At 48.1% G+C, this 12669-nt stretch overlaps 1 pseudogene; it reads left to right on the top strand.

Moving 5' to 3' along the window:
* Positions 1–497: 497 nt before the first annotated feature.
* Positions 498–767, top strand: LOC110324935 (annotated as a pseudogene).
* The last annotated feature ends 11902 nt before the right edge of the window (positions 768–12669 follow it).

Genomic DNA, 12669 nt, shown 5'->3' with positions numbered 1-12669 from the left:
GATGTCAATAGACTATTTTATTTCTTATTTGTGTACTGTCTTTGACATTCAATGTGCATTTTCCACATCCAATGACAAGGCACAGTCCAAAAACCCCAATCCTGCCTGGACTAGTAAGACCATCCTCCTGCTTAAACCCCTAAAATAATTTGGCTTTTCCTCCTCCCCCTGTTCCTCTTCCTCTATCTCGTCCTTCTCCCCCTCTTCCTCCTCCTCATCATGATTTTGTTCTGCTTTTTTTCTCTTAAAAAAATCTTGGGGGCTGGAGAGATGGCTCAGCAGTTAAGAGCACTGACTGCTCTTCCAAAGGTCCTGAGTTCAATTCCCAGCAACCAACCACATGGTGGCTCATAGCCATCAGTAATGAGATCTGATGCTCTCTTCTGGAGTGTCTGAAGACAGCTACAGTGTACTTACACAAAATAAATAAATAAATAAATCTTTTTTTTAAAAAATCTTATTGATCTTTTGGATAAAATTGGTTTTCGCTTTTCCCTCGTCGGGCGTCTGAAGGCAAGATGGGTCACCAGCAGCTCTACTGGAGTCACCCTCGGAAGTTCGGCCAGGGTTCCCGCTCTTGCCGCATCTGCTCTAACCGCCACGTATTTGATCCGCAAATACGGGCTGAACACATGCCGCCAGTGCTTCCGGCAGTACGCGAAGGATTTAGGCTTCATTAAGTTGGATTAAGCGACCTTGAATGGATTGTTCGACTGACTATCAAGTGGAACCAATCATGCTAGTCTTTGTGCACAAAGAATAAAAATGTGAAAAACTTTTTAAAAAAAAAATTGGTTTTCCAGAAATGATAGTCCCAGCATACTTCCACTAGAACCAGTGCATGGCTTCCTCTTTGCTGATCCAGCTAGTCCTGTGCTTATTGAAAGGATGAAATCTGGCTTTTCCCAGCACACAAAGAAGTCCATGACTGACCCCAATGCTCAGGTCATATTTGACGCCCAGATCATTGTCTTCCTGTATTCCAAAACAAAAGTTTCCAGCAATAGTGGAGCTATTTTTCCATAACTCATACTCCCATGCCTCGGACCTTTCTCTGGAATTTCTTCTGCCTTGTCTCCACAGGCTATGCTGTGAACTACAATCTTTTCCTCCCCCCCCCCCCCCGATGCTGAAGGATCAAATCGTGTATCTAGCTTGGGAAAATATAGATGCCTGGCCTATGAGCAGCTCCAACACCTTGGCTGCCCAAGAGAGTCTCTGCTCTTTCCCCATAGAGGTACTGAGGAAGCGCTTGCTGATAGGAAGTTCCCACGAAAGTTCTCCTTCCCACCTTGATCCTATACTATGATGGAGCACTGAAGCGCCTGGAAGTTTGAATACATTTCCATCACTCAAAATCTTCAGTGATTCTCGTGAGTCTGAGAATAAAATTTAGTGTCTTCTCCACCTCCTTCCCAGGCACATATGCCTCTGCCCTCGGCTGCATCAAAGCCTTACCCTCTTTATTGTCCTCAAGTCAGTCAACGAACGCCAGCCCAGACCCTCCACACTGACTCTTTTCCCCTTTCCAGAATTGTCTTCTGATCTCAGACGCCCCAGACCCTGCTTATCTTCATCACAGCCAGGAAGTCCCTTCAGAGCCAGCCAAGAGCATGCCCTGGAGGCTGCAGGAGGGACCTCTCCGTCCACGCACACCCTCCTGCCTTTCTCTACATGACAAAGGTTGACCACCAAGGGTCTGGGATAACAGACAATGTTCCAAGGCCGTACTGAGGAGAAGAACAAGTCCTCGACACTCAGTTCTCAGACTTACCCAGGTAACTGTCCCCAGTCTAAGTAAGAAGGTAGGGGCAGAGGTAGAAAGAGACCTTGGTTCCCTCCATTGCTTTTCTCGCTTTCCCCTGACCAGTTGTTGTTCTGAAACCATTGTTTAGACCTTGTAGTCTTTTTTTTCTGTTCTGTTTTGTTTGAGGCAGGGCTTTATTCTCTAATCCAGGCTGGCCTCAATTACTGTGTAGACCAAGCTAGCTTTGAATTTGAGATAATCCTCCTGCCTCTATGCCCTCAACCCAACCCCTTGGCTAAGAAAAGTCTTTTGTGTTGTTTTCCTTGGGGCTGTTGGTTAGTTGGTTGTTGGTTGGTTTTTTTGATTTTTCCAGACAGGGTTTCTCTGTATAGCCCTGACTGTCCTGGAACTCACTCTGTAGATGAGGATGTCTTTGAATTCACATAAATCTGCCTGCCTCTGCTTCCCATACGCTGAGATTAAAGACATGCACCACTACACCTGGTTCATTTTTGTTTTTTTGAGACAAGGTCTTGTGTAGCCCAAACTGGATTGAAGTTACTGCGTAGTTTGTACAGAGGAGCATATTCTGAGACTCCGGCCCAGGCCGGGAGCTGGGAGACTCCAGCCTTCTAACCTAGACACATTGGCAGTTGCAAATAAACACCAAGGCACAGCAGGAGCGTGCATGACACTAAGGGACATGCATGCTCTTTGTCTCTACAAACTGCTGCTCACATCCAGGTCACCTGTGCACCAGTTTATGGTGGTTTAAATCCTCTCCACTTTTTTTTTTTTTTTTTTTGATTAAATACCAAGTCTCAACTGCAGTATCTCAGAGGCCCTGCAAAGTCATGATGCTCCTGCAAGCCCAAACCAGAACCACCAAACTCTGGACCTCTGGGTGGCGAGATTTTTGTTTTCCACATCATGCTGTGTTTACCTTCTGCCACCTCTAAAAACGAGTCCTTGTAACAATTCACCTTTGTTTATGTTGTAAGCCAGGGGAGAAAAATCAATGTTGGAGGACTTCTGACCCTTGCTGCTGTCTCACCCACCCCTACGAACTCTGCTCCTACCATACCACAAAGTGTTTGCTTAAATTTGCAAGAGGGTCAAGGCACTTTAGGGTGAAGCTCTCCTCCACAGCACCAGCCTCAGAACTAGCACCTGCGGACAAACGTGGTACTTCTGGTACTCCTGCCTCTGCCTCCCAAATGCTGAGGTTACAGGCATGCACCACCACCCCAGCTTAGACACAGATTTGAAAGCTCTCTGTTTTGGCCTGATGGTGCACTGTAGGCTCCAGCACTCGACATCCTCCAGGCTGAATGGTGGAGCAGTGTGGTGTGACTATAATCACAACCAGAGTGATTCCAGAATAACCAAAAGAACTTTCTCGGTGACCGCATTAAAACTTTCTTTCCAGCCCAGGAGGTGGTGGTACACACCTTTAACCCCATCACTCAGGGGGCAGAGGCAGGTGGATCTCTGATTTCAAGGCCAGCCTGGTCTACAAAGCAAGTTCCAGGACAGCCAAAGATACACAGAGAAATCCTATCTAAAACAAAAACAAAAAGTCTACCCACAAAGTGACCTGCCCGCCAGTGGGCGCCACTACAGTGTACAAGGATGTAGTGGCAAGATGGGAGAGAAAGAGAAGCAAATGTTTTGAGAGCTATGAAGAGAGGCAGAACTAGAGAATGAGGGTGGAGGAGGAACAGCCTGTTGTGAGTAGCCTGCCCTGCCACCTGAGGCCATGGTGAAGGTGTGGTCCATACTGCTATTGAAGGCCATGTCTGGGTCCATGACCATGCAGAAGCAGGGGTCTGTGTCACTGTCTGTGGCCAATATTACCACCAAAGACGTCCCTGGTCTGGGCTGCTGCCTGGGACCAAGGGCTGCACAGAGCTGGCCTCACCCCTTATTGGCTCAAGTACTTAGAAAAGTGGGCCCTGTACCTCACCTGGGGAGCACAGTAAAGTCGACCTTGGAGGCAAGGGCTCCATTGAACAGGCCTCAACCATCATCTGTTGTGTGGTGGCACGGGCAAGGAAGAGATGCCTTCCCCTCCTTGCTCCTAGAGGCAGGTGCAACAGCTAGTCCTGCCCCTTGCCAACTTTGGCATTGGACAAGCTAGCCAGGACAGTGCTAGAGAACTCACCCTGGTGGTGTGGGTGTGGGAGACACGGTAGACTGGCCAACTTAACTACCACCCAGCCCAGATCCAGAACTTTGAGTTGGCCCACCCCAACATCTACCCTATCACTGAACTGCTGGAGATCATGAAGGGACTGGTTCTCTAGATCCAAAGCTGCAGGTTCTCCATGACACAGGTCAACAATAGGATATCCAAGAGGAGAGGGGACCCAGAGAGGATCCAGTATTGACGGAGTAGCAGTGAACGTCCGCAAGTAGAGGTGTGTGAACAAAAGGGTACACTATGTGATACACTGTGACACGGCAGCTTCTGCAGTGAGATGGGCTTCTTTGTTTTATTTTTTATTGTTGTTGTTTGGGGAGAGAGGTTGCAAGGGCAGAGGACAGACTCAAAGGGACAAGGATGATTAGATGTGAAATCATGCAAGAAGGCAGAGGAGGACGAGGACGAGGACGAGGACGAGGACAAGGGGAAGAAAAACAGAAACTTTCTTTCCAAAGAGGGAGACTAGCTGCTGGGAAGTTTTACAAAGGAAAAGCATGTTCTTGGCATGCACACTCAATGACCTGGGTTCAAGCCTCAGCACTAATTCATTAATTAGTTAATTAATTTAATTAAAGCCACAGGGCCTCCCCATGCACAGGAAAGAGGACATTGACACATGGCACAAGGTACTGACCAGTATCAAAGGGCTCTCTTCTAGCTGGCAATCATCAAAATAGGCAGCTCCTGGTATCCACCCACCACCACCCTAACTCGTGAGCACTTGCCAGACCTGGCAACTTTCAAAGGCAGACTGTGTTCTTTATGATCAATATCACTGTGACCATCACCCAAACTGGCAATGGCCCCAGCTTTCTGGATCCAGATTCTGGCATTTGTATATATATTTAGTGGGATGAAGTTCAAACGGACCTTCAGAGTGAGAGCAGTGTGCCCAGTCACAAGAAGCACAAGGATGAGCTAGCTGTTTTAGAGTGGGGGACAAAGCTCAGTAGTACAAGACATGTGGGATCCTTGGTCCAGTCCCCAGTAATGCCCCTCACATTTCAAAGCCACTCTGTGACAGCCTTTCAGAGTGGTACACACTGGCTTTCGAATGACCAGTCCTTGCTGAGTTTATGAAAAGCTCCTTGTTGGGGATTGGGGAGATAGCTCAATGGTTAAGAGCACTGACTGCTCTTCCAGAGGTCCTGAGTTCAAATCCCAGCAACCACATGGTGGCTCACACCATCTGTAATGGAATCTGATACCTTCTTCTGGTGTGTCTGAAGACAGCTACAGTGTACTCAGATACATTAAATAAATAAATATTTTTTAAAAAGAAAGAAAGAAAAGCTCCTTGCCTGTCGTCCTAATCACAGGTTAGAGCCCTGCACTCCTTTTGACAGACATATAACTAAGGCAGGTGCTCGGCGTTCCAGGAAGCCTCTGTGCTCAGCCCTGTTCTCTGGCCACCTTTCCCTCAGTAGTCTCGCCCTGTCCTCTCAGACTGGAAGATGACTCTGGAGTCTTCCTGCCCAGCTCGCCACTTGAAGTTTGAGTCCTGCAGAAACTGTCACCTCAGTTTGACCTGCACCCACACACCCCAGGCCAGGGAGTGTCATCTCCATGATGTTTCACTTTTCTAGATAGTTCTAAGCTTGAATTGTCCCCTTATGTGGAAACAAATAGGGTTACCTTCCTGCTCTGAAAATACTGAATCAAATGTGCTCTGAAATCTAAACATTCCTGGTGCTCCTTAGACAACAAACTATACTCCAAACCGGTGTGGCTACTCATAGTCTCCATTTACCCCACTGTGTGATTCACAGTAGGGACTATCATACCCAGGCATGGTGACACATAGAAGGCCAGGGCAGAAAAATCACAAGTCCTGGGCCAGCCTGAACTACATAGCAAGACCCTGTCTAAATAAATAAATAATCAATCAATCAACCCATAAAGTTGACTATTACCGCAAGGAGACGTGACATGATACATATATATATATATATTGTGTGTGTGTGTGTGCATCCTATATCACCTTCTTTTTTGCTTTGGGAAATTATGTATGGGAGCTGGGGAGATTATATAAGAATATGTATGCACTATGCTAAGAAGGTTCAGTTCCCGACACCCACATGGCAGCTCACGAGTGCCTGTAATTCCAGCTCCAGGTGATATAACAGCCTTGTCTGGCTATCAAGGGCATCTGCACACACATGGTGCACATGAAGTCATGCAAGCAAGCACACATACACTTAAAAGTTAAAAATATATAACTCTTTGTAAAGCAATTTTTAAAATATAGCACATTCACACACACACACACACACGTGCGCACGTGCACACACACACATACCTGGCAATGGGTAAGAGACACCTTGTTGGCGATGCTGTTCTTGTATCAGTCAGGGGCAGCGCAGATGGCAGACCTTTGTTCATCCAACCTTGATGCTTGGTGGCCAAAGTTGTCTTATGCCTAGGACTCATAAAAATCAAATCCAGGAGCACAGCCCAGGAGGAGAAAGACAGAGAGAGTCCTGCAGACTACCATGCCACCCACAGACCTGCCCTCCATATGTGGCACAGGTGTGACACAGGTGAGCCACAGACACACATCTGCCAGCCCCCGCAGTGGGAGCCACCAAACGTGCAAGTATGTGATGATCAGACAGGAGAGAAAGAGAAGTGGAGCAGCTTGAGCACTATGAAGAGAGATGCAACTGGAGACTGGAGGGTGGAGAGGGGTAGCCTGTTATGAGTGGCCATCGTGAGGTCTCAGTCTGACCATATCTTCGTCGACCGCCACGCAGTGCCAGGAGTTGGTGTTGATGTCTGAGGCTCATATTGCCACTAAAGAACATGGGGATGCTCCTGGTCGAAACAAGTGTAGGGGACTGTGTGGATGTCCAGGGGCTGTGCATAACTGGCCCCATCCCTCATTGGATGTGGCTCTCAGGAGAGTTGGCCCCATCTCTCATCGTGGCATCTCTTGGGAGAGCAAGTCCTGTGCCTCACCCAGGCAGTGCAGTGGAGCTGGTCCTGGCAGCGGTGTGGTTGGGGGGGGGGGAGCTGACTCTACCACTTGTGGGGTGGCATGGGTATAGAAGTGATAAGCCCTTGACCTTGCCACCTCCAACAGTCAGGAAAGTTGCCATGGGGTCATAAACTAGGGAGAGCTAGCTCTGCCCCTCATTAGCTTTCACACTCAGGAGAGCCAGTCCTGTACCTTACCAGGACAGCACAGCAGAGCTGACTCGTGTGTGTGTGTGTGTGTGTGTGTGTGTGTGTGTGTGTGTGTGTGTATATATGTACATGTGTATGTGTGTATATGTATGTATGTTGTGTGTGTGTGTGTGTGTGTGTGTGTGTGTGTGTGTGGAGGTGGATGCAGATGAGCCAGTCCCAAGAGCTAGACCTCTGGAGAGCTGACTCTGCTACTCATTTGCCACGAGGTGGTGGGGGTGCGGAGGTGAACTGGCCCTGGGGTCATAAGGGCACGTGAGCTGGCCCCGATCCTTGCTGGTTGCAGGACTCAGGAGAGTGGGTCCTGCAACTCATCTGGGCAGCACAGAGCTGGCACCAGTAGAGGGGGCACAGGTGAGCTAGCTCAAGGGTGAAAGCACCAGAAAGTTGGCCCCACCATTCATCTGCCCTGAGGCGGCCTGGGGGGTTGGGAAAGATGCGTTCTGCCCTTTTGCCCCTCACCATCTGAGGCAGTTGGGAAAGCTGACCTAGGGTCCTGAGAGCTGGTAGGTGGCTCTTGCCTCTCACTGGATGCAGCACTTGGGAGAGTAGGCCCTGCACCTTGCCTGAGCAGACCAGTAGGGCTGGCCCTGGTCAAGAGAGTGTGGGTGATCCAGCCCCAAGGGAGAGAGCATGGGAGAACTGGCCCCATCACTCATCTGGTGTGAGGTGGTACAGGTTCAGGGATGATGTCCTCCACCCCTTGCCATCTGCAGTAGCCAGGAGAGCTGACCCTGGGGTCGTGAGAGTGGAAGAGCTAGCCTGTCTTGTCACTTGAGAGGGCAGGTTCTGCACTTTGCCTGGGCACAGTGGAGCCGGCTCTGGAAGTGTAGGTGCAGGTGAGGCAGCCCTGAGGTCATGAGAACAGGAGAACTAACCCTGTCTCCTTGTTGGGCAGGGGTTGTTGGGGAATAAAGGAAGTGAAAGAAAACCCACATCCCACCAGAGTTCCAGTGCTCTGGGCGGGCAGACGCAGAAGGACGGTCGCACACTTTCCACACGGCCCTGGGTAGATGTCTGGCTGTGTGAAGCTGCTGGTCCTAACTCGGCAGGTGGTGGACAAGGGGCAGCCCTAGGTACCAGGTTCTCAGCCTCGGGCATCCCAGACACTGCTGGACACCGAGGAAGAGCTGAGAACAGAGTGGGGGGGCCCCAGGGCAGTTCATTCGGCCCCAGGGCCAAAGGGAGGAAAAGGGAAGGGGAAGAGGAGGGTGCTGGATGGTTCCTACGTGGCTGGAGTGCAGGAAGGCCTCCAGTGGGAGGTTAGACGTGGCTCATTAGGGGAAAACCTATCCCATCGTTCAAGCACGACGGGCCTTGATGAGCAGAGACAGTCTGTGGTTTTAGTTTTATTGTAGAATGGCAGGGAGAAAGAGAGAAGGTAGAAAGAGAGAGGCTGGCCATGGCCATGTGGAAAGAGGGGGGAAGGGAGAGAGAGAGAAGGGGGGCTAGAGATGATAGTAAGACAAGTGAGAGCTTTAAAAGAGCAAGGTGGGGCCAAGCAGCTCCTTTTATAGTGGGCTGGGCTATCAGGTAACCGTAGGGAGGAGCATGCCTGGCTACAGTCAGGTAACTGTGGGGGTGGAGTCTAGCCAGAATGCCAAGAACTTGGAACATTGTCTGCGTGACTGATAGTCACACACCTCTCCTGTGGGGGTTGATGGGGGCAGTAACTTCAACAGAAGCCAGGGGTCAAGGAGACAAGATCGAACACCTTCCATCCCATGTAGGTGGAAATCACCACCCATTGAGCCCGCCAGGTTTTCAAGACCTATGCTCGACCAGGCTGTCTGTGTGCAGCCAACTGCCCCACATCTCTTGCCGATGGCAGCATTGGATGGCCTAGCTGAAGCCGTGCTAAAGAACTCACCCTGGTCACAGGGAAAGCTAGTGGGCTGACTAGCTCAACTACTATACTGGCTGGTTTTGTGTGTCAACTTGACACAGACTAGAGTTATCACAGAGAAAGGAGCCTCCCTTGAAGAAATGGCTCCATTTTCTCAATTAGTGATCAAGAGGGGAGAGCCCACCGAGAGTGGTGCCATCCCTGGGCTGGTAGTCCTAGGTTCCATAAGAAAGCAGGCTGAGAAAGCCAGGGGAAGCAAGCCAGTAAGCAGCACCCCTCCATGGCCTCTGCATCAGCTCCTGCTTCCCAACCTGCTTGAGTTCCAATCATGACTTCCTGTGGTGATGAACAGCAATGTGGAAATGTAAGCTGAATAAACCCTTTCCTTCCCAACTTGCTTCTTGGTCATGATGTTTGTGCAGGAATAGAAACCCTAACTGAAATAACTACCATTCAGGTCCACATCCAGGGCTCTGAATTGGCCAGCCCCAAAATCTATACCATCTGTGAATGGTTGGGATTCATAAAAGGGCCAGTCCTGCTGCTCTAAAGATGCAGGACTTCCATGACACAGGGCAACAACAGGATAACTATGAGGAGTCCCAGTGAGGATCCAATATTGAGAAGCCGGAGATCTTGAACCCAACCAGACTCATTGCAATGAACATTTGCAAATGAAGGTGTGTGGGCAGAGGGGTATACTGTGACCCACTGCAGATTTTTTGTTTTATTTTGTTTTGGTTTGTTTTGGTTTGGTTTGGTTTTTTGAGACAGGGTTTCTCTGTGTAGCCCTGGCTGTCCTGGAACTCACTCTGTAGACCAGGCTGGCCTCAGACTCAGAAATCCACCTGCCTCTGCCTCCCGAGTGCTGGGATTGAAGGCATGAGCCACCATGCCCAACGATGAGATATTTTCTATGCTTCGTTTGGTGTTGGTGTAGAGTGTGTGTGTGTGTGTGTGTGTGTGTGTGTGTGTGTGTGTGTGTGTGTGTGCGTGAGCATGTGTTTTATTTGGGGGGAGATTACAATGGCGAAGGGCAGATATTAAGGGGTAGGGAGATGGGTGGGATTTGGGACACATGCTGTGACTCACAAAGAATCATCAAAAAGTTGAGTGAAAGAAAGAAGGAAAGGGGTTAGGAAGGCAAGAGACTGAGGAAGATCCCTGACTTTAGCCTGTGACTTCCACATGCATGTGAACATATGTGGACACAAACTTGCACATACAATGTGGCTCTACTGGGGATAAATTTGGTATTTCCAAAGTCATCTCTGTTACCCCTATTTCAGTCACAACGTTTGGTGATTTTATGAAATTTCTAAAAGCTGGAATGTGGCTCCCTCCACTCTGCCCAGGTACTCCAATAAAAACCTTGCTCTAGTGAAAATTAATAATAAAATAAATATGGCACATTATTAATTTTTAAAAAGGAAAAATTGTGAAGTGTTCTGGAAGAGAGTCAGGCCTCATCCTGTTTCTATAAATACGATGCTCAGCTCCTCTGTATGCAAGCTCATTTTTCCAATGATCTCTCATTGATCAAAGAATCGAATTAAAGTCAACTATCTGTTTGCTTGGCTGGAGCTTCCCTGCATCTCCTATCATTTTAGCTTTGTAAATTCTGCACTTTGTTATTTGATACACAGATGACTGTTTATCCAAGTATTGCTAACTGCATTATAAAAAGCCTTCCTTCATCTCCAATTTAGATGATAAAACAATTATGACCAGAGTGGGGGTGGGGGGTCTGGTAGTACAGTACATGCTTATCACATGAGAAACCCTGTCTTCAATTCTCAGCATCATAAAAGAAAAAAATTGACCAGGCATAGTGGCCCTCATCTTTAATCCCAGCATGTGGGAAGCAGAGGCGGGTAGATGCCTATCTCTGAGTTTAAGGCTAGCCTGGACTACATAATGAGTTCCAGACCACCCAGGGCTACATCATAAGACTCTCTCAAAATAAAAAAAACTGTGGGTGAGGGCCTGGGCTCATACACACACATTTTTATATTTCTTTTACCCCACTTGTTCTTTTTTCTCTGTAGACATGCATAAGAGTAGGATTAACTCAGGTGTGCAATTATCTATTGCTAGGACAGAACCCTTAGCCTTAATTATGTCACATTAATATCATGTTACTCCTTCTCGTTTCTGCAACTTTGAAGCAGCTAATACTATGTAGTCTATTGTCTTTGCTTCTATAAGTAATTCTCAAATTTCAATAGAGTTTTCCTGATTGATGTTTTTTAGGAGTTGGGTTGGTTGGCTGGCTGGTTGCTTGCTTTATGGTACTGGGTGTCTTAGGTAGGGTTACTATGGCTGCAATGAAAACACATGACCAAACATCAAGTTGGGGAGGAAAGGGTTTATTTGGCTTACATTTCGACATTGTATTCCATCATTGAAAAAAGTCAGAACAGGAAATCAAGCAGGGCAGGAACCTGGAGGCAGGAACTGAAGCAGAGGCCATGGAGGATGCTGCTTACTGGCTTGCTCATCATGGTTTGCTCAACCTGATTTCTTATAGAACCCAGGACCACCTGCCCAGGGATGGCACCACCCACAGTGGGCTGGACTTTAGCTTGTCAATCACTCACTAAGAAAATGCCTTACAGCTGGATTTTATGAAGGCCATTTTCTCAGTTGAGGCTCCTTCCTTTCAGATAACTCTAGCTCTTGTCAAGTTGACATAAAACTAGCCAGCACATTAGGGTTGACATTGAAAACCTCCTGTGCATTAACAAATATCCTTCTCTTGAACTATGCACCTCCAGCTCTTGGAATATTGTAAATTTTTTTCTACTTGCCACTTTTCTAATTAAATCAATATCTCTATTTTCCTACAGTTGAGGAGCTGTTCGATCCTCACAGTGAACAATGAAAACTCCAGTGCACTCTGTCTTCTCCGTCTCCTTTCCTCCTTCACCCCATGTTAGTCAGTCCTATCTTCCTCATAAACATGTTTATTCCTAGGGTAGCTCCATGGTGGGGCACATGCGTGAGAACTTGTGCTCACTTCCTGGAGAATGGGAAGCCCAAAACCTAGACCCTGGCAGGTTTGGTATCTGGTGAAGGATGCTCACATCATGGGGGACACAAGACCATCCAGTGGGGCTCAGGGGTAAGGCTACAGATCCCATTCATGAAGAAATGACTTTAAAACCTAAAGTCAGCTTCCAGTAACACTGGTTTTCCTTTCCGTCAACTCTGGGGTGAACTCAGATACCTTTTAAGGGAAGAATTATTTCTTTTAGCTCACAGTTTCCAAGTTTGTTCTTTCATGACAAGCAGAACCACTCGCTGAAGATCAGCTTGCACCACAGGGTAAACTGAGGCAAGCAGCCAATGGTGGTCAGTACTACGCAGCTGGTGGGGGTTGGTACAGATACTGATGGGGCGGCTGCTCATGGCAGCCAGCTGTTGTGGGAAAAAAATAAAAAAGTTCCCACATTACACCCAGCTACTCTCTGGCCCGGCTGTCTCGCCGTCTCTGCTTCTAGGCTAGCCCCATGGACCTATAGTGGTCTTCCCAACTCCAGTTCACTTGTTTCATAGCTGCTATACCTTCTCTGCCATAAACCCCCTGTGATCAGCTGTCCCAAATTCCAGTGACCCAATAAATCAAAACTCTAGAAGCTTGTAATTAATCAGTCGGATTTATATATCAATAAATTCTCAATT

The sequence above is a fragment of the Mus pahari genome, chromosome 7, assembly GCF_900095145.1.
Source record: "Mus pahari chromosome 7, PAHARI_EIJ_v1.1, whole genome shotgun sequence".
In the NCBI taxonomy this organism is placed as follows: domain Eukaryota; kingdom Metazoa; phylum Chordata; class Mammalia; order Rodentia; family Muridae; genus Mus; species Mus pahari.
This window is presented reverse-complemented; position numbering and strand designations above follow the sequence as displayed.